The sequence below is a fragment of the Octopus bimaculoides genome, chromosome 1 (genome assembly GCF_001194135.2).
Source record: "Octopus bimaculoides isolate UCB-OBI-ISO-001 chromosome 1, ASM119413v2, whole genome shotgun sequence".
In the NCBI taxonomy this organism is placed as follows: Eukaryota; Metazoa; Mollusca; class Cephalopoda; order Octopoda; family Octopodidae; genus Octopus; species Octopus bimaculoides.
The window spans coordinates 191,125,002-191,147,219 of NC_068981.1; the positions used below are offsets into that span (position 1 = coordinate 191,125,002).

The 22,218-nt window shown below is 34.7% G+C and overlaps 1 protein-coding gene across 8 annotated transcripts in view; it reads left to right on the forward strand.

The window, feature by feature from the left end:
• The window catches only part of LOC106884166 (protocadherin Fat 4), a 693,587-nt gene that overhangs the window by 432,268 nt on the left and 239,101 nt on the right, over window positions 1-22,218 (forward strand). For all 8 annotated transcript variants that reach the window (XM_052973410.1, XM_052973407.1, XM_052973404.1 and 5 more), the window contains one exon: window positions 18,854-19,052. The gene's annotated coding sequence lies outside the window, so the exon portion shown is untranslated. The remainder of the gene's footprint in view (window positions 1-18,853; window positions 19,053-22,218) is intronic.

Consider the following 22,218-nt stretch of genomic DNA (forward strand, 5'->3'; position numbering starts at 1 on the left):
TGAGATAATTTTCAAAAGAACTATCGAAGACTGTGAAAGGAACTATTAAGAACTGTTGAAATAATTGAAATAACGCGGCCGCCCCGGGGTGGGGCTGGGGTGGCCGTCCCATCATCATTGTTTAATTTCATTGTTCCATTCTATCATGTGTTAATTGTTCCCGCATGTGTGTATTGTCCCATCTGTGTTTAGCCCCTTGTGGGTAATAAAGAAATTGGTATTTCGTCTGCCGTTACATTCTGAGTTCAAATTCCGCCAAGGTTGACTTTGCCTTTCATCCTTTCGGGGTCGATAAATTAAGTACCAGTTGCATACTGGGATCGATCTAATCGACTAGCTCCTCACCCCAAAAATATCGGGTCCTGTGCCTAGAGTAGAAAAGAATTCTTAATAATATTTAATCATAAAAATGTAACAGGATTTTTCAAACATCAAACGGCTATGAGAGTCTACCAAAGTAAAATAGGAACCAAAAGGAGGCCAGAGATTAAAAAATGGTCAAGAACCTTTGGACAGGAGTAAATATAATTCTGTGGCATTCATGCCTTTCCTTAAAGATATTACCAGTAAACTAAAGAGAAATGAAGAAGATTAAAGAAAGTGCTTTCTAAACAAAGTCTGGATATTTCTTATATAGAACAGAAACTGTTTTTAAAGAATTTCCAGTAAATGGTATTCGTAAAATGTTGCTATAATTAGTTTTAATGATTATTAACTAATTTTGTATCAAAGTGTGAGAACAATTAATGTTAGTTATAATTAATCTTACAAACCTAACCAAATGATTAATACAATCTATTTCTTTATATCAGTTTAAATCAGCTGATAGTTGACCAGTCAATTGGCTAAAATTTCAAATTATCTATTGGTCTTCTTAATTATTAACAAATTAAGAGATGATAGCTACATAATTCAAATGACATGAAATTTATTTTTGTTAAAATAGCCATGTGGTTAAGTTGACTGCATGGCACTTTGGCTGAGTGTCTTCTACTATAACCGTAGGCTGACCACAACCTTGAGAGTGGATTTGATAGATGGAACTGAAAGAAGCCCAGTGTATGTGTGTGTTTGTGTTATCTTGTCTTGATATCCCATGACAGTTGTAAATGTGTGTCACCATCATGCAATCAGTATTGTCTGTTTCCTGTCTTCTATGAAAAATGTCAGGTCTTGAGGAAATATCAGCTTGCTTGGAAACAATTGAGGGTCAGTGACAGCAAGGGCATCTGGTTGTAGAATTGCACCTGACCCATGGAAGTATAGAAAGAGGATAATGATGATAGCTAGAAGCACTTTCAAACAGCATTGATTGAAGTGTAGATGTATACACTTATAAATTACATGTTCATGTACACTTGAGCATGAAAAGACTTTCACTGCAGAAAATGTTTCCAGGAGAGAAATTCTCATTATAGACAATGTGATGTGAAAAATACACCACTGGGCTAGGAATGACATCACTGGATGCTGGACATGCGTTTCTATGTTGCTACACTTCATCACCAAATCCATTATTCACAGCCCACTAAGAACAGCTATTCTTATATTTTTGAACAGCATACAGTAAATTTGCTGGTGTGTGCAAAGCTTTGTCAAGCTGGAATTAGTAATTAATTAACTAGATGTTCACTGAGCAATATTGATTGAAGTCTAGGCGTGTACAATCATATTTAACATGCTTGTACACACTCAAACATGTAAAGACTTTCACTGCAGAAACTCTCATCATCATCAGCATCATTTAACGTCCATTTTCCATGCTGGCATGGGTTGGACAGTTTGACTGTGGACTGGCAAGTCAGGGGCCACACCAGGCTCCAATCTGATCTGGTAGTGTTTCCACAGCTGGATTCCCTTCCTAATGCCAACCACTCCAAGAGTGTAGTGGGTGCTTTTTATGTGCCACTGGCATGGTAACCAGTCAAGCGGCATTGACATCAGCCACACTTGAATGGTGCTTTTTACTTGCTACCAGCACAGAAGCTAATCAGGGTGGGGCGGCTGGCATCAACCATGTTTGGATGGTGCTTCTTACATTCCACCGGCACAGGGAGCCAGTCAGGTGGCACTGGCAATGACCCATGCATGAATGGTGTCTCTGGAAAGAAATTTTTCTTATAGACTTTGTGAAATACTTCTGCATATTTCAAACAAATGGTTTGGGTGTTATTCCATCTGTTGGTCAACAAGAATTTGGAATTAAATTTAGATTGCTTGAGAAAATTGAATTTGGTTAAAAACTATACTGTTTTGAATACATTCTATATGGGCTGTCATGTCTGCACATATCATGCTTCCCCTCTACTGTAAATTGTAAAATAATTTTACTGTATTTATTTGCTAACGTGTTAGCTACCAAACTGGAGATTTATATTTATCATGGTTTAATTGATTTATAACAATACTTAAGGCATTTCTTTAAAAAAAAAAAGAAAGCATGTACCATCATAAATATAAAATTTATTTTACTACTTCATGTTTCAATAAATACTGAATGCCAGTTATATATCTTGTATAATCTGTAGATTTAGATCATATCAACTTTCTTATTCTGTTATTTTTTAGTATTACATTACAAAATATAAATATCATTTATGATCAGTTTTGTTGCTCTTTGTGCTGTTGCAATACTCTTCATTAATACTGTAATAATTATCTTCAAATACTTTGGTGATTGTTTGCCTTTATAAAAATGTATGAAATTACTGTTTCTTTTAGTATGGTGGCCTTTAATATTTACAATTCAATATATTTGCACCCACAGATCTTCTATTAAATATTCTCTAAATTTCATTATCATTATTTATGCGTCTATGTGTGTGTGTGTGTGTGTGTGTGTGTGTGTGTGTTAAATGGACTTCTTTCAGATTCTATCTACCAAATGCATTCGCAAGGCTTTGGTTGGACCAGGGCTATATATAGTAGAAGAATTTATTAAGATAGCCTAGTCGTAATTAAGCTGGTGTTTGGAATATAAATTTGCATGAAATTTTAATGAAAGGTTTCAATTTAGATCACTTTAAAACAGGAAATTTGTAATGTAGAACTAGGATCTGTCTCAGACAGGTTGGTATCAAAATAGTTAAAGGATATAAAACAATGCATTAACTTAAAAGCCATAAAATAAATTTTTTGAAAAGTGTAATATTGATTTCTTGCATAGATCACTGCTCTATTGTGAGGAGCTTTATCTGGTAGGAATTGAACTTATACTACAAGCTAAGGAATCACTTGTAAGTATCACAGATGTTGATACCCACAGCTATGAGTTATAACTCAGAAAAGTTCACAGAATTTTGCATTTTCTTGACTGGCAGATGTCACAGCATTTTCATCATCCTTATCGTCTTTTTCATCGTTGTTCTTTTTAAGTCCACTTTCTCATACTTGCATGGGTCAGGAGGAGTTTGTCGAAGCAAATGTTCTCCAACCGGACACCCTTCCTGTTACCAGTAATTACCTGTTTCTAAGTAAGATCATGTTTCCCCACAGCTGGACATGTTTACACACAAGAAAGGAAACAAACGACACTGCTTTACAAATATTGCATAGTGTCAAGATAAGAAGACAGAAATGCTCACACCAATATTGTTAATGACATTTGTTCTGTAGTATTTCTATTTGGTCTGAAGCCAGACTGAAAAACTTAAAATTTATTTCTCCATTGTTGTGAGAAGTTCTCGATTAAAGAGGTATTCACCTATGTAGCACATCGGTGATAATCCTCTCCAGATTTTCTGGAAAGTTACAGATTCCTTTCTTTTCTTTCTCCGTTCTTTTGGCAGATCATCTCTAATGATTATAGAATTCATAATTGGTCAGAGAAGTTTGGCACAGAGAAAATTTGTAGCACATCTGACAGAACTTTGTCTGGTTGAGCAACTTTTCCACAAACAATTAACTGTGTAAACACAGGACAGCAATTCAAGATATCCGAAGTTTTCTCTGAAGTTCCAAATCCATTCATTAATGCTATTGCATTAGTTCTTGTACATTAATACCAATTCCTATATTTGTACTTGTGTTGGCAACAATAATGAATTTGAGAGATATCCAGTCATACTTCATGGTGAAAGACTTGCACCTTACCATTTCATAATTGTTTAAAATGTTGAAGATGTGAATTACACCAAGTGGCAGTTTGATGGACTTTGTTCTTGAGTGAGCTTTAAGTGCCTTTTCCAGCAAAACGAGCTGCAGGTAACTGGATATGAACCACTAACCTCTCATTTTTTTCTCGTGATAATGAACTCAGAGATGAAGAAACAATTTGTGGTGTTGTATTATCATCATCTTATGTCTGCTTTCCATGCCAACATGTGTTGTGTTATTGGAAGCCACCCAGAACACTCTGTAAAGTTGTTGGTTTTAGGAATGGTATCCAATATGCAGTTGTGAAAATACAAAAAAATACAAGGAAAGCCATTTGGCTCCCTAGTTTAGGCAAAACTGTCTACAGTATTGCTCCTGTATTACTTGGTGCTTCTAAAACCCTAATTCATTGTCAATCTATCAGAGACCCACTGTAGTCTGTGTACCTACTACTTGCAGTAAATGTACAGCGTTGAGTTCTTGCTAATGACCAAACCAACACACAGACATGAAACACAATTGCACATCTGAATGGAATAGATAGAAGCTGTTATAGTGATGATGTCAAATAAAAGAGGATAATCCTTCTTTGGGAAGTTATTGACATTTAGACATATATGTTGAAGCCAAACAGATGTAAAACTGTTTGCTTTGTTATATATTGCAAAGGTATTAGCAATTACACATTTGTTCATCAGGCATATAAAAAAATTAATCTCACATCTACAACCATGTACAATGGTTAGATCATTTCTACATGCCCTTTGACTATTTCAGTCTGTGGCTGCCAGTTCTTTATTCTATTATATTTAATGCAAACATAGAGCTCAGATTATGAGTTATGTCTATCATGAAATAGATGCTAAATCATTTGCCTTTATTGAGATCCTTTTTACACTATTGCATATGATAGTCAATCACTAACTTCATACAATACAAACCTCAACAAAAATTGTTCTCTGAAATAGATTTGGCTTTGATGAAATTATTGATACAACACAAAGAATACAAAAGTTTTTTTTTGTTTTTGAGGTTTTTTTCTTTTTTTTTTTCTTTTCGGTTTTAATTCAATACAGAAAGCAGAAAATACTGCAACAATCTTGGTCGTCCGTTTAAGTCATTCATGTTATGTAACTTTATAATATTATGATAAAACAGAGCCAGTAAAAATGTGTTTGGTTTTATGATTCTTATCTGAGACACAGAGAGAGAGAGAAAAGACAAACCTCAAAGGGAAAAACTAAAATCTGTTTGGAAAGTTTCATATCATATTGCCTTATGAAAAGAAACAAATTTCTTAACTTTTGTATTAATATGAATTAGACATTTTAAAACTAGTTTCCTATAAACTATATTCAACTTTGTTTTCTTTAAATATTGTTTTTCATCCAACGCTGTTGTAAAAATAACTTCACAGAAATAGTTAAGCTAATGCCAATTTACTAAATACAGTGAGCATCAAAAATATTATTAAAAATAGTTATGCAGCAAAGAAAAGACAGCATTTACTTTAGTGACTAATATTTTAATCATTTCAGCAAGTACGACAGACATTATTTAGTCTTATTATATTTCATCATTCTTGTTGAAAGAGCTACTTGTACAATATTGAACATCTACTTTGTAATTTTATAATCACTTCTTTGGTAGTAGAGTGATGTCTTTGATTGGCTGAGGAAGTCACATAAGACTGAGACATACCCGGAGTTGTCTCCCATACTTATTGAAATGATTACTCAATGAGCTAATGTTGTCTTTTCTTTCCACACAATTGTTAATCTTTTCATACTCACTTCATATGTTAACTTTAACTTAACTGTTGTCATTCATGCCGATGGCATCTCTGAGTAATAACCTTGGCAATTCATTCATTTATTTTTTTTTTTTACATGGATGCTTAGTGATAAACAACCTTGCACTACATAACAACAACAACTCTTATAATTTTATTGTTCTGTAGAAATTGTTCTTCTCTTTCACAGAAATACACCAGATAAAGAAAACAACCTTTATTAACTCTACTTTTAGAGTGTTTTAGAAGGAGATATCTAATTAGAACTCAGATTAGTATGCCCCAAACATTTCCCCTTTACTTATTACAATAATCTGTTGCTTATTAACTACAGTGATCTAACAAAATTAAATTGTTCCCTCGCCACAAAGTTATTCACAATTTTAAGCTTTTAAAATTTGCATTATTCTCTCACTTCAAATTTTGTAATTTACTGTCAAATATTTCTTTTTTTCTTTTATCTGTTGTTAAGATTGGAGCAAAGGATTGTTTTGTGTTGGTATTGAAACTTAATTCTTAGAACATTAATACAGATGGTCTTGTGTTTTTGTGAACTAACTGCATAAAAGACTTTTAAATCAACTCTCAGCCTTTAAAAATACTGACTGAATCTATTTTGAGATTGGCCATAGATTAAATATTTAACAATAATTTTGTTTTTAGTTTATAGCTGTGCTAGACAGTATCTAAAGGCAAAATTTTCAACCAGTTATTGAGAAAGATAGAGAGAGCCAGCAGGGAAAGATTGGCGGAGAAATACTTTGTAAAATAGATTCTGAGCCATGACAAATATATTTAATTTCATCTTGTCAAATAAAGTTTGATTTTAAAACAGAAACAAAATAATTCGAAATTATAATGAAGCATTTTATTAGAGATATTTACATAGGAAAAATGAAAAACATATATTGATTTTGAAAACATGCTAAGAGTTAACATTATTAAAATAATGGATGGGAAATAAAAACAGAAAATGCTTCTATCATCATCATAATGAATAAATAATGAAAAGCAGGATGATTGAAATATGCAGTGGGAAGAGGTGTAAATATCTCCATTAATATCCTCAAAGTTCATTCACATAATCACAGGTAAGACTGTGTGGTTAAGAAGCTCATTTTACAACCAAGTGGTTTTGAGTTCAGTCCCACTATACGGTATCTTGAGCAAATGTCTTCTACTATAGCTCCAGGCTTACCAATGCCTTATGAGAATTTAGTTGATGGGAACAGTGAAGGAGCCCAGTGTGTGTACGTGTGTGGACATGTGTGTCTTTGAGTTTGCTCCCCTTCCCCATTTGCTGCACTTGACAACTGGTGTAGGTTTATCAATGTTTCCATAACTTAACGGTTTATCAAAGGAGACTGATAGAGTAAGTATCCAGCTTTCAAAAATAAGTACCAAGTCAATTTGTTCCACTGAAAACCCATGAAGGCAGTGCCCCAGCATGGCCACAAGACAACAACTGAAACAAGTAAAAAATAATGATAAGACTTGTCTTTCAGCAATGGTTGTTGTCAGGCAACACAATTCCTCTCTTTAATTCTGTGATTTTCATAAGGGCAGGCATGGCTGGATGGTTAACAAACTTGCTTTGCAATCATGTGGTCTCAGGTTCAGTCCCACTGCATGACACTTTGGGCAAGCGTCTTCTACTATAGCCTTGGGCCGACCAAAGCCTTGTGAGTGGATTTGGTAGATAGAAACTGAAAGAAGCCTGTTGTATATATACATGTGTATGTGTATATGTGAGTGTATGTATGTATTTGTGTGCCTGTTTGTCCACCACCATCACTTGACAACTGATGTTGGTGTGTTTACATCCCTGTAACCTAGCGGTTCAGAAAAAGAGACCAATAGAATAAGTACTAGGCTTATAAAGAATAAGTCCCAGGGTCAATTCATTCGACTAAAAGGTGGTGCTCCAGCATAGCTGCAGTCAAATGATTAAAACACGTAAAAGAAAGAAAGAATAACCAAACCAACACCAACACAGAACAAGTAATATATCCTCAAATATCATTGTTCATTTATCACAAACAAATGGAACAGAAATCTGTTACACTTATTCTGAAAGAAAACCTGGAAAAAAAATTGAACCATACAAAGCAGTTTCCATAGTTTAATGCTAAATACCAAAAATAGATCAATATGGAAAGTAATCTAGTTTATTTCAGTATCAAACTGATGTACTCTTTGATATTGTGAATAATACAACAGCCTGAAGATAAAATTGTAATTCTTCAATGTATTTGTCAATGATTGTTGCAGAAATCACTTCCAGGAAAGATTAAACACAAAATAATGTTAACAAAATAATCTAATTCCAAAAAATGCCTCAAAAATTTAGTTTAAATTAAATGAAATGACAATTACAGTAAGAACAATTGTTATTCTGAAACAAAATAATTTTTTTTTTATATTTCAATGTCTGAAGTTAAAACAAGTTTTACCACAAAGAACAGTTTGTTAGTGTTGTTGATGTTTAACAATAAGTTGACTCTGATTGAGCAAACCTATGAAAGGCATTCCAGCTATGACCATCCTGTCTTTTACCCAGATATAGTGTATCCTACGCTATCTTTTTCATGTTTCTTCCTTTTTTTTTTTGTGGTGGAAGGACATTAAGGTGTGGTTTTAGAAAGATTTAGCTGCCATTTCTAACAGGATGACTGCTTATCTAGAAGCTCACTTGTCAGCTCTGAATGTAATATGATGACACACCTACTTCAATGTTCTATATGAGACCAGCACTGTAATTGAAGATTCTCCCTAGTCTTTTATGGAAGATACTCAATATATAAGCAAATTAGCTGGATAGAAAATCTCTGTAAGAGATGAAAGCAGTAATGTTTATCGCCGCTCCAACATGGCTGTGCTGTAGGAACCAACATTACCATTTTAACCCCAGGAGAATTCCTCCTCCAGCTGGTTATTTGATGCAGTTTGCACCCTATATATATACAGGGTGATTCAAAAGTGGCCATACATAAGAACAATTTATTTTTTTGTAAGAAACAGTTTTTTTTTATTTAACTGTTTCTTATAAAAAAAATAAATTTTTCCTATGTTTGACGACTTTTGACTCACCCTGTATATATATAATCTCCTATAATCTCCTACTTTACCAGATTAAGAAGTACTTTGAAGTAGTTGAATATATTTTCCCACCTCTGTGTCTAGAGACATGTCAGCTCACCCATAGACCCCAGATCTATCTTGGAGAACCATTGGTAAATATTCCACTAACATGAAATCTTTTGTTTTTAAACTTTTTTCTTTTCTATCATTTCTTTAGTGAACAGTCATTTACTTTGGTGACAACTGGCTCCCATGCTGGTGGTGCATAAAAGGCACCATCCGAATGTGGCTGATGCCAGTACCCCCTGACTGGCTCCCATGCCAGTGGCATGTAAAAAGTACTATCCGAACATGATCAATACGAGGTGTGCCTGACTGGCTCCTGTGCCGGTGGCATGTAAAAGCACCCACTACATTCTATATATGTATATATATTCTATATATATATATAGGTACATTGATGCAAACAGGAAAAATAGAATCAAAATATGAGTATATGTATGTTTTTATTATATTTAGCAGAAGTAGCAGAGCGACTCAATGTCCAAGAGTTTCATGTGTTGGTACTTATCAAACTAAGTGCCAACACATGAAATTCTCTGACCTTGAGTTACTCTGTTACTTCTGCTAAATATTAATATATATGTATGTTTGTGTTCCTTATGAAGCACATCTCCAAAATTGTATGTAGATGTTATGTTTGCATGAGACATGCATAAGATTTGAAAAATACTGGAAACTAATTTTCACAGAGAAATTACATTTCAAAACAGAATATACAAAAATGTTTTTAGTATTATTTATTCACCGTTACACATGTTCCATTTGCTCATAGGAGTTACAGAACTGTACATGTAGGAAAAGCATGTAAGACATCTCCTATAAGAAATTCTTCTGACAGTGAATTCAATAATATTGTTATTTTATTTCCTATCTGAAGAATTTCTAATAGGAGATATCTTACATGTTTTTCCTACATGTACAAGTCTGTAACTCCTATTGTCAAATGAAACACATGTAATGGTGAATAGATAATACCAATATCCTATTTCGATACATGCTAGTTGTACTTATTCCAACGTTCATTGCTATCTGAAGAAGGGAAACCTGAATCTTGGAGTAATGAATGATTAGTTGATCACTGAATGTAAGTAACGGAGATAGTTGAATACCGAGGTTTACACATATAAGAAAACGATAGTTCTGGAGTGGTAAATCAGTGAGAAAAACAGACAGATGACTGGTTAATGCTTGCTAGTTAACCTCTGGGTTACTGATAAATCACACTGTAGAAATGTTGTGTATTGTGGCTTGATTAAATATTAAACAGCATTTGTTGAAGAAAGTAGAGTGAGCAGAACAAACAAGAGTTTGATAGGAACATATATTGTAAGTTGTCAAATTTAAGATTAGCAAAATGTGAGTTAATTACAGTGAAAATAAATTTTAATTTAAGAGAAAGAATCTTTATAATTGGCAAAGTAAGAAAAGTGCTATTTAAAGAATTTTAATAGGTGTCTGGTAAAAGCCAAGACACTTCAGTTATCAGTTATAAACAACGAATTGGAAAGATTACTTTCTTAGTTTAGATATTAGAAGAGATTGAAGGAGGAGTCAAGAGTGTTTGGATATTTCAAAAGACACAAACTAACTGAGAGTCACTGTGATTACTGTGGGTAACTAGATTAAAACTTTACTGTTAGAAACAAATACTAGAATCTGTAATGTTTTCTATAAAGATTAAATGAATATTAGTTTAAAACTCAGAAAAGCGTAAAGATACATGCATATGTACATGGAGATTCACACACACATGTTTGTGTGATGACTACAATTCCATCTCAAGCAATGCAACTGCCTGATTGTTCTCTTAAGCATGAGCAACATGGATGTGGATTTTCAGTTCTGCTAGACTGACTGACCAACTTACTTTTGCATAAATGTGGCAGTGATGGGTGCCTCTTGCAGCAGACGTTCAGAGAGCTTACCACCCATGCTGACACATGCCTTCATTCAATCCAAGAATTTTTCATTGAGTGTTTTGTCTTTTTCAGCTACAGCCATCTACAGTATGCAACACAAAATAGAAATGTAAAATGAATCAAGTGAGGCCCGAAGTTGAAACTTTTTTAAAAGAGAGGAAAGGCTTTATACAGGACCAATTCTTCACACTACACAATGTATGCATTTGTCTCAAAGAAGATTTAGTCAACATCATTGAATGGAAACCAAAATGTTACATCACTGTTTTCGTTCTGTTAAAGAAATGTCCAAACAAAGATTAGGGGTCTCTTACTCCCAGCTGTTGAATGACTCGACTTCAATGAGTCCATCCACCTTTCAGCAGGTTTTTGTTTCTTGTCCTGCAGAGTATTCAATATGCATACATATATGCATATTTTCATAACCAGCAGGTTGATAGTGTAAAAACAATTGTATTTGGTTGTCTGCAAATATGAAAAATAATAATACGTTTAACCCATAAAGTGCTGGGATTTGCACTTACATAGCATGGACTGCTGAGCACCTTTTATGAAAATGAGACTACCATGCACACATAAAAAACAAAAAATGGTTAAAATATCTTCTTAGTATATAATGGCGGCAAGTTTTACATCATCTGAAAAGTCATTAGTTGAACTATTAGTCCTCTTGCATTCTGGGGGGTATTGGAGCATTTGAGTGACATTAGACCCCAACAAACGCCCATAAATTAAATGCATTTATCTGGGCCACGATCATGGGCTGTCATGCTTTATGTGTTAAGAATATGTATATTAATGAAATAACTGTTGAACACACTGTCTGAGTTATATGTGTAATTTATGCTTTACTCCTAAAGACATTTATGATTTACTCATAAAGACATTTTTAGTTGATTTTAGCAAGTTGGTCTTAGATTTTCTCCAATGTCATAATACATCACAGTTTCATGACTTGTTTGCTAATTGAGCTTTTAATTACCATGGATGTATTTGTTTTTATGTTTATACTTAAGTTTTCTTTATGGGTAACATGAAAACTATTAGAGGGTGAGTGGTGATGAATGGTGGCAGTGGTGGTGGTTCTAAGTTTGTGTGTGTATGTTTATAAATATGCACACACATACAAGTTTGGAGAAGGTTCAGAAGTCAGAAAAATGAGCCCACTCAACAGAAGGTAATACAGTGGGTATATTAATTGATACAGAATTATAATTTTAGAACCATCTGTAGCTAGTGTCAGCTAACAGCTCTGTGGGTAATTAGCCAATTAAATCCAAGGGACATAACTCTGGAAGCATTTGTGTTGTATATTTTTGCATGTCGGTGTCAAATATTTTGTTATTTTACTACTACTACTGTCAAAGGTCCTTTGGTTTTTCGGTCAAATGTCTTCTTTTTGTACCTTCAGTGCAAAAGAACCCAGGTTATATTCTTCCAGCCAACTAAGTCTGATGAGTATCTGAGGATTTCTTCTGTTTGAGAAGACTAATTATACATACAAAAGTGTTTGGTAACACTTTGTCCATAAAAGGTTCTTAATTTATAATATTGTATTAATTGTATGCACACGTACATGCATATTTACATATACATATATATATATAATATACACACAAGCACATAATGTGTGAGCGTGTGTGTGTGTGCCTCACAGTAGCAACCAGAATATTGGATGTTATACATCGCTGGCCACAATACATTTCACATCGTTTTAGCTTTCAAATGATGCCACCTCACTGGTGAGGTAAGCAGACCAACATTCCCCCTGACCGGAAGACTATTCTGTCAAAGGGTGACCCTTTTACAGCTGAGTGGACTGGAGCAGTGTGAAATGATGTGTTTTGCTCGAGAACATAATGCCCTGCCCAGGCCAGGAATCAAACTCATGATCTAGCAATTGTGAGTGCAATACCCTAACCATTAGGTGGTGTGTGTGTGTGTGTGTGTTGTTTGAATTGCAGAAGTTCAGTGAAAGTATCTCATTACCAATAAATTATTTATTGCTTATAGGGAGAAAGAGAGGGAGAGAGAATGGATGCAAACATGCCTATATGGTGTTTCATATTTGAAAGACCGATTTGAAATAAAACAAAGTGTGAAGGTGAGTGAGACTTAAGATCAATGGACGAAGGTTGCTGTTAATGCAGTGTAGCCAGTGCAAATAGCTGGAGTAGGGTCTCTATCTCTCTCTCCTTCTTTTTCTCTCTCCCTTTTTCTAGTTGATGAATAATCAGAAATACAGTTGTGCTAGATTCCATGGAGTAGGTGACAGTATAAGCTGTGATGACCTGAAGATCAAGGTTTGCCAGGAGAAATGGAGAAGTTTTCTTATTAATGTGAAAGAAGGTGGTAATAAAAGTAAATATCAAAGTTATAAAGAAATGAATTTGTTGTTGGTGGTGGGGTTGGGTCTTTCTTTGATGAGAGAGAGTGAGAGATGGCGAAAGATAGAGACATGAAGTGGAAGAGAGAGAGAGAGAAATGAGAGAGGGAAGAGACAGAGAGCACAAGTGGTGAAGGAGGAGAATAGAGGTAGTGAGAGAGAGAAAGAGAGGGAGATGAAGGGTGAAAGACAGGGAGAGATATGAAGTAGAGGAGAATGAGAGAAACAAAGCAGGCAGAGATAGAAAGCATAAGGGATGAAGGATGAGTGATAGAGAAGGTAAAGAGAGAGAGAGAGAGAGAGAGAGAGAAGAAAAAAAAGGAGAGATATAAAGAGTGAAAGACAGAAAAAGCACAAGTGGTGAAGGGGGAGGGATAGAGAATGTAAGAGATTACAGGGAGAGAGAGCAGAATGAGATGAAAGAGGAGAGATAGAGGTAAATTGCTAGAAAAGATGAAAGTAGTATGTTCACTAATAATTCATCTCTTGGAAACCATAGACAGACATCATTCTGAATCAAATGAGTGAACTTTTTATTTTTTTTCCTTTCCCTTTCGTTTTTTTTTTTTTTTTTTCTTCTACAGAATTAAACGAAATGTTGGAATCTTTATGATATTTAATAAACAATCCCCCACAAATCAATGTATTCAAAACAAAAGCACATGTGCAACTGAAGAACTGTCGTTGATAAATAGATTCTAAAAACAACATAAGTAGAAGATAGGAGATAATAACAGATGGTGTAAGGAGGAGACTAACGACTAAGTTAAGATCAACTGAAGAGCACTTTGCTTTTAAGTACAGTTCTTTATCTCACAATGATCTCATAAACTGATTTTTGTTTTAATTGTGTTTAACATACGCAGTTTGATAGAGAACTTGTTTGTGGTAACTTATGAAACAAGCATTGTGTATTATTTATAAAACTCATTAAGGAAACCAGTCAACAATTGGGTAAGAATGTTTGTTGTTTTGTCATTAGAGTAAGTTATTGCAAAATATGTATTTGGGTATATACATGTATGGGTATATAACACAGACATAAATAGATCATACATACCATCATCATCATTTAAACCATTAGCATTAATATTACTCTTTCAAATGCTTATTTATTCACATTGTTTTGAATTAATTATAAATTATCTTGTAGCTTCAAGTGTTTGATGATATGATTATTTGGTTTTAGAATGATATTGTAGAGTAGGTGTGCAGAACCAGGTTTGGCCAATTGAACATTAAGTGGGTAGAATATTTGGGGCTGTATATGGCTGGTTTAAATGCTAAAGGGTTAACTTCTGTCTTCCATACTGGCATGGGTTGGATGGTTTGACAGGAACTGCTAAACCAGAAGACTGCACGCTAGCTCTACTGTCTGCTTTGGCATGGCTTCTACAGTTGGATGCCCTCCCTAATGCCAACCGCTTTACAGAGTGTAATGGGTACCATTTATGTGGCACCAGCACTGACAGGGTCACCAAATGCATTGCAAGACAAAGATCTCAACTGAGAGTGGAAGTGGTATTGAGTGGGGTGGTTTTGTTCCAGGTGATATGAGGTTAAACTATGATAAAGGGACAGAAATAGGTGTCTTGTTGTGGAGGTTGCCTCAGTCAGAGGGAGAGAGACAGAGAAGAAGCAGGACAGATGTTGGCAATGAATGTGCCAGGGCGTGTTCTCAAGGTGCAAGGAGGTCAGTGTTAGTGGAGAGGTAGAGGATCGCAAAGAGTGTGTGAGCAGGGAGTTCACAAGCATGCAAAGGGGGGAGGAGCTGCAGGAATGGTGGGGGAGAGACAAGCATGGTGCAGGAAGAAGTTATGTTGTTTGGTTAATTGGGCTAGTGGGGTTGGGAGGGGTGAATTAACGTCAGTTCCAGAACTCAGTTTCACTTGGGTAGGCAAATCGTGACTTGCAACAATCAAACTTGTTGAGTTTACTGATCTTGGAATGGGGGATTCACTATAAGCGCAAGGCCTGAAATTTGTAAGAGGGGATTAGTCGATTACTTTGACCCCAGTGCTTCACTGGTAATTGTTTTTTATCAACACCAAAAGGATAAAGGGCGGTTTCACATTTTGGCACAAAGCTACTAATTTTGTGGGAGGAATAAGTTGATTACATCAACCCCAGTGTTCAACTGGTACTTATTTTATCAACCCTGAAAGAATGAAAGGCAAAGTTGACCTCTGTGGAATTTGAACATAAGGACGAACGAAATGCTGCTAAGCATTTTGCCCAACGTCCAAATAATTCTGCCAGCTCACTGCTTTAATAATAATAATAATAATCTTCACTAGTCATAGGGGCTCAAAGAGATACAGAAAATGCAAAGCACCATTAACTCAAGTGTTTACAAATGAAAATATGTGGAGTAGAGACAAATAAGTTAGACAAAGGTAACAGTGAAAAAAGCACAATAAAATACACAATAATTAAAATAAAACATAATTAAAAGGAAATAAACATGAAAAATTACTTGCTAGGTCAGATTAGTAGAAGCCATTACATCACTGCCTACTTGCCATTGTTTGTATTGTTGTCTTGAGCACACAAAAACATTGATTAACATTTCTTTTTTTAATCTGTTAATCTTAAAAAAAAAAGAAAACACCACCATTTTTTGAATAGGACTGTTTTAGTTTGTTATGATACCTTATTCATAAACATTGTTTCTCGTTTCCTTTATTCCAAACCTAGCTGCACCTGTGCTATTTTTACTTCATCACAATATTCATGCTACCACAGATGTGTGATTTTTATCTATAAGTTGTCTATTTTATTTTCAAAGGACAGCGAATATTCATTCTTTGTTCGTCCTCATCTTTGTTTTTATGTTTCTGAAAAGGGACATATTTATTGTTTTGTGGAAGTTGTTCTTCCTTTAATAAATTTTATGTAAGCTTTATTTATTTTTGCTTAGATTTTCTTTTTCTTTTTTACCTCTTTGTGCTTGAACTGTTTCCTGAGCAACCATTATTTCTCCTTCATCACATGAAGATGAAGTGTTAGTACTGATTGTTAAGGCACCAGGTGTTTGCTTGCTTACCTATGAGATTGGTTACAAAGCAATTTCTTCTGCCATTTCCAGTGTTTTAACTGATGGTGCTCTGCAATCTGGAGTTTGTTGTTCCTTTTACTGGTCTTCATTGCTTTTGTTTCTCATTTTCTTGCCTGGTTTTTCCAATTCTTCAGGCTGAATGGATCTGTAGTGACGCATAGTTCTAGACGCCATGCTGGAACATTCATCTGCACATCGAACAAATTGATGCCAGGACTTATTCTTTGTAAACCTAGTACTTATTCTATCAGTCATTTTTGCCGAACCAAGTTACGGGGACATAAACACACCAACATCGATTGTCAAGTGATGGTGGGGAGACAAACACAGACACACAAATACATACATACATGCATACATACATACATACATACATACATACATACATACATACATACATATATATATATACAACAGTCTTCTTTCAGTTTCCATCTACCAAATCCACTCACAAGGCTTTGGTCAGCCTGAGGCTATAGTAGAAGATACTTGCCCAAGGTGTCATGCAATGGGACTGAACCCAGAACCATGTGGTTCGAAAGCAAGCTTCTTACCACACAGCCTCTCCTGCACCTAGAAGGTGATGATGCCTGACTAAGTTACCACACATTGGAACTGAACCTGAAACCATGCAGTTAGCAAGTGAACTTCTTAACCATACAGCCATGTTTGCACCATACTTGTCTTTCACAAAATTAGTACCACAAAAACTATACTTTCACGAAACTAGTACCATCGGCATTGTATAATGTTAATATCACAAATAGTTGTTACAGATTACTTGTATTGATACTGTCCTTCAGCAAAATTAAGGAAACAAATTCTTGCTATTGCAAAATCAATTTTGTAAAATAATTTAGATGTTTGTCAGCATAAACTTTGCGTTTGATCTATAAAGAGGGAATGTTTCCCTATAACACAATAAAAACTTGATATCTCATTTCAAGATATTAGCTTAAAGAACATAATCAATTTTCATGATAATTTGTTTTTGCCTGAACTTCATTTCTTAAACATTCATTCTCTTGAACTGGCAGAATCAGTAGAGCATCAAAAAGATTTGTTCTGGTGCTTTAAGTGCCAAGTTCAAATCACGCCAAGGTCATATTTGCCCTTCATTCTTTTAGGGTTGATAAAGTAAAGTTCCGGTTAAGTATTGGGGTCTGTGATATCACTTTACCCTTCCCCTCAAAATTACTGGCCTTCTACCTAAGTCATAAACCTTTATATTTAAGGATTTGATGGTAGTGATTATTTATTTCACACATACCTCTTCATCCCTTCCTTGATGCCCTACTGCCAGTTTTGGTCTTCGTCACAGACCCTGAGTCATAAATGTTTCATTAGCTGCTCTGTCTAGATTGTAATTGGCTGTAATTTTGTGGTTGAAAAATAAATGAACTCTCTTCCATATGACTCATTAACTGATTATGATTGATCGTTTGTTGTTTCTCAATTAGTGTCTAAGTTGATCATTAGGAAAAGTTTATAAGAAATGTTTTGTTGTTGTTGTTTAGCCCCAGGTCAGTTCTGATCAAGCACATCTATAATCAAAGACTTCTATCCATGACTGTCCAATCTTATATTCAGACATAGTTTTAGGAACTATTTCTAACAAGTCAGGCAGCAACATAGAGCAATGGTTCTCAACCACAGATCCCAGCATGCTTCCAGTGGCCCTTGATGGTCTTCCCTCCATAAATACAATACATTTTTCTTTAATTGACTTGTGTGTTACTTTTTTTTATGCAGCCCCCTAAAAATATTCAGGTTTTGGATCCAGCCCAGCTATTAAAAAGGTAGAGAACAATTGAAATAGAGATTTTCAAATTGGCTTCCAGGTATGGGTTAGAAAGGTATATTTATCTCTCCACCCTGAAGATGGAGGCTGCATTTATCCGATGTTTATATGCTTCCACTACTGGTTGCATATTTTTGTGAACTACATCTGCTAACATTATGAAGTAACTCTGAGCCCCCAGAAACAGCTATCAGGCTTGTAACATCATACTTTCTCCCCTTTATGTTTCTGTGTTCTTGTACTCTGTGTAAATTTGTTTTGTTAATATATGAATATCTATACATTTATATATATGAATATTCATCATCTGAAAATTGTAAGTCTCTGCTTTTTCTCTGTTTACATGTATACATTTATGTATATTTTCTATATCTAACCCATATCTGCACACCTGGATTCCTCTTATAGCCACTCTTTACTAAATAAAGACACACACACACACACTAATTAACCAGCTAGTTGACTAATAATAAAAGAAGTGAAAGAGAATCAGGGTGTGTTTATTATTAGCATAATGACCTTTCCAGTTTCACATCAAGAATTTTCCAAAGCAAATACAAAAATTCAATAGTAATTAAAAATATCTAATTTATTGTATTTTAGCTAAAATTTTGTATTGATAACCTCATTATTTTATATTTGTTTTTCTTTATTGTAGATGCATTTTATCCCAACAACAATCTAAAGTATTTAAAGGAAGAAGTAAACTGATTGGGTACCCCCCTGCAACTTGCACATACCAGCTTTCTAACCTCAGTCCTTAACTGTGGTGATATATAAGACAAACATCAAGATGCTGTCTTTAAATTTACAATATCCAAGCTGGTCATATATTACTTTATAAATAGTGGACCAAGGTAAGTTCTTTTATACAATTTGTTTTTTTTCTATCTTTTACACACACACACACACACACACATATACACTCACATACACTCATACACTGATTAATTATTGTCTTAAATGAGATAGTATAAACAGTTAAGCTTGCTTCCTAACCATATGGTTCCGGGTTCAGTCCCACTGTGTGACACCTTGAGCAAGTGTGTTTTACTAAGCCTCAGGCCAACCGCAACCTTGTGAGTGGATTTGGGAGGCGAAAACTGACTGAAACCCAACATATATATCTATTTCTTTAGTGCCCACAGAGGGCTAAACATATAGGGGACAAACAAGGACAGACAAAGGGATTCAGTTGATTATATCAACCCCGTAACTGGTACTTAATTTATCGACCCCAAAAGGATGAAAGGTAAAGTCAACCTTGACAGAATTTGAACTCAGAACATTATGGCAGACAAAATACCGCTTAGCATTTCACCCAGAGTGCTAACAATTCTGCCAGCTTGCTGCCCATCATATATATCATCATCATCATCATTTAATGTCCATTTTCTATGCCGGCATGGGTTAGACGGTTTGAGTGGAACTAGTAAGCTGGAGAGCTGCACCAGGTTCCAGTCTGATCTGGTATGGTTTCTACAGTTGGATGCCCTTCCTAATGCCAATCACTCCGAGAGTGTAATGGGTGCTTTTTATGTACCACCAGCACAGGTGCCATTTACATGACACCAGTAATGGCCACGACTACAGTTTCGCTTGGCTTGATGAGTCTTCTTAAACACAGCATATTACCAAGGTCTCCGTCCTTGTCATCATCTCTGTGAGGCTCAACATTCAAAGATCATGCTTCATCACTTCGTCTCTCGCCTCTGTGAGGCCCAACATTCAAAGATCATGCTACCAGCAAGAGCTACAATTACAATTTCATGAGTGTCATTTACATGAAACAAACAACAGTCATGACTGTGATTTCACTTGCATTGATGAGTCATGTGTGTGTGTGTGTGTGTCTTTTTTGCCTGTGTTTGTGCCCCCCCCCCATTATTTGTTCCCCCATTACTCCTTGACAAACAGTGTTGGTATGTTTATGTCCCTGTAACTTAGCAGTTCAGCAAACGAGACCGATAGAATAAGTACTAGGCTTAAGAAATAAGTCCTAGGGTTGATTTGTTCGACTAAAAATAAACTCTTCCAGGCAGTGATCCAGCATGGCCACAACCAAATCACTGAGACAAGTAAAAGGATTAAAGAATTAAGGAATGAATATCCTCCAATTTGCTTTTGGTCTTAGATACACTTGAATAATTTACAGTAGAGTACCATGGCAGACACCCATAAAATTATTAACCATCTTACTAACAATAACTCTGAGCACCTTTTCAAACTCCACCTGTCTAACACCTGTCTAACACCTGTCTAACACCTGTCTAACACCTGTGGACATGTTTACAAAGTCAGAAAACAGCACAGCTCCCATGACTTTCGGAAACACTTTTTCATGCTAAGAGTTGCTGAAGTATGGAACAAACTGCCAGCATCAGTTGTTAGTTGTCGGAACACTGCATCCTTCAAAACTTCCATGCTTCCTGAGATTCACCAACACTACACCTGATTTTCTCCCCTCCATACACACGCAAGCATGTATCTGACTCATACACTGTTCACTTTCCAGACATCTGTACAATTCTGCATATGCTTTATGCACACTTTTGACAAGTTGTAGTGCACCTGAGCACTGTATACAATAATTTCATTATTATTATTATTATTATTATTATTATTATTATTATTATTATTATTATTATTATTATTTACTTGGTAGGTCAATTCTTTACTTCTTTACCAGTAATACTAAAATATATTTAGTAAAATTACTTAAAAGTGTCTAAATAAGATTTTTTAATTTATGCTCAACAATATTTATTAAAATGCATTTCTAAAAACATTAAGCATTATGATATATGTTAGTACTTATTTAGAAGTAATTAAGCATTAAAGTCATTTTTTTATTATTATTTTTACCTGTCTTGTATAATAATTCTCATATCTTATTGCTTTTTTGGAATTACGATTTTTGTTACTTTGCATTCCTGACAATTAGCTCTCCAATAAAATATTTTGCATGGCTTATTATTGTTCATTAATTTCAATGTCTTCAGTCTATGTGTGTGTGTGTGTGTGTGTGTGTGTGTGTGTGTACACGCGCGTGTGTATATATATATATATATGTGTGTGTGTGTGTGCGTGTATATATATATATATGTGTGTGTGTGTATATATACATATATATACACACACACACACACATTTGTGTGTGTTATATATAACATTAAAATAATTATTTTTGACAGTCATTTTTTTTTTTTTTATCTATTTTTATTTTTTTGAGATATGGTTATGAGGATAAATTTTATATTTGTCTTTGATTACAAAAATTATTTTTTTAAATTAGCTAGATTTGTAATTTGAAAGCTCTAATGGTAGTTAAAATATTTGATAAATGTTTTACTGATAGAATAATGTTGAAAGGTGGGGGAGAGAGATTTGGTTTCAGTTGTTAGATTTAGAAAACAACTTTCGGTTTTTTGTTGAATTTTATTTTCCTCAGAAGATTACTTCTGTAATTTTGTCTTTCATTGGAATGAATCCAATATTTATTTAAACTGAGATATAATTACAAATAATTTTAATATTTTCCAAATGATTTGAAAGTATAACAGTATGTATGTGCAGGTGTGGTTGTATGGTAAGAAGCTTGTTTCCTAACCACATGGTTCTGGGTTCAGTCCCACTGTGTGGCAAGTGTCTTCTAATATACCCTCAAGTCAACCAAAACTTTGCGAATAGATTTGGTTGACAGAGACTGAAAGAAACCCATCATATACATAGTTCTAGGTGTTGGAAGAAAGTTAGCTTCAAGCAATCCATAGTAAATATAAAAAAACAACTTTCAGAAAGAACAGTGGTTTATTGAGACAGAAAGTTGTGGATTGTTTTCTTATCGAAGTTCGATAAATTGACAAAAGTTCTTTTTATATTTCACAGTAGGCAACCAGGCTTGCCAAGTATGTGAATAAGAATACAAGAGGTCAGGAATAGAGTAGACAAGATCCGGGCTACATATATTTCATAGCAAGCGGAACCTCAGAAGTGGTAAATCAAGATATTCTTGCCCTGAAG